The sequence below is a fragment of the Branchiostoma belcheri genome, unplaced genomic scaffold, assembly GCF_001625305.1.
Source record: "Branchiostoma belcheri isolate BF01 breed outbred unplaced genomic scaffold, Haploidv18h27 scaffold126, whole genome shotgun sequence".
Taxonomy (NCBI): Eukaryota; Metazoa; Chordata; class Leptocardii; order Amphioxiformes; family Branchiostomatidae; genus Branchiostoma; species Branchiostoma belcheri.
Window position 1 is genome coordinate 227,139 of NW_017802669.1, and position 784 is coordinate 227,922.

A 784-nucleotide genomic window follows, 5' to 3' on the forward strand; every position below is an offset into this window, starting at 1 on the left:
AGACAGAACAATTTTCAAAATGTTTGGCGGTGGGGTGCGAGATCACCGGGGGGTGCGAAAACACTAGTTTGGGGGGTGCGAAAACACTAGGTTGGGGGGTGCGAGATCGCTAGCGATTTCGCCCCGGGGGGTTCGAGATCGCTAGTGATCTCGCCCCGGGGGGGTGCAAAATCAGGGGGTGCGAGATCTCCGTCACACCTGTAGACCCAGCCTCCAACCCACTTGTACAGCATTCACCATGAAACCCACGAAGTCGTCTCCCGAGATCGCTAGTCTCCACCAGACTTCTTTTGCAGGCTGAATAAATCGTAGAAATCGGCCTAAAACTTCAAGGGCATTAATTGGCCAGAGAAGGTAGCCGGCCAGAGAAGCTCCATTTGCCTGCTTGGCACGTGCCCATGGAAATGTCCTAACAATCACTTCAGCCGGTATTGGCAATGTCAGCTGTACATGTACCTCCACCGCTTCTCAGCCCTACGTAAGCCTTCACTACACGCAGAAGCACGACTTCCTCACAACCTTCGCCCAAGTCGGGCTCGGGGTCCCCCTTCTGGAGGACGGCACGCGAATACCCGCGCGGCGCCAAGAACTAGAAAGGAACGAGGTCGCCTTCAAGAACCGGTACCGCTGCCATCGTGTAGCCTCTACTGTCGCCTAAAAATTCTTTCGGCACCTCCGGGTCGCAGTCTCCCACCCGCGGGAGTTCTTCGGCCAAGGCTGGGGCCAGCAGAGCGCCGCTTCGGACGTTTTTTATCGCTTTTTACCTGGACATTATGCCCAGGGT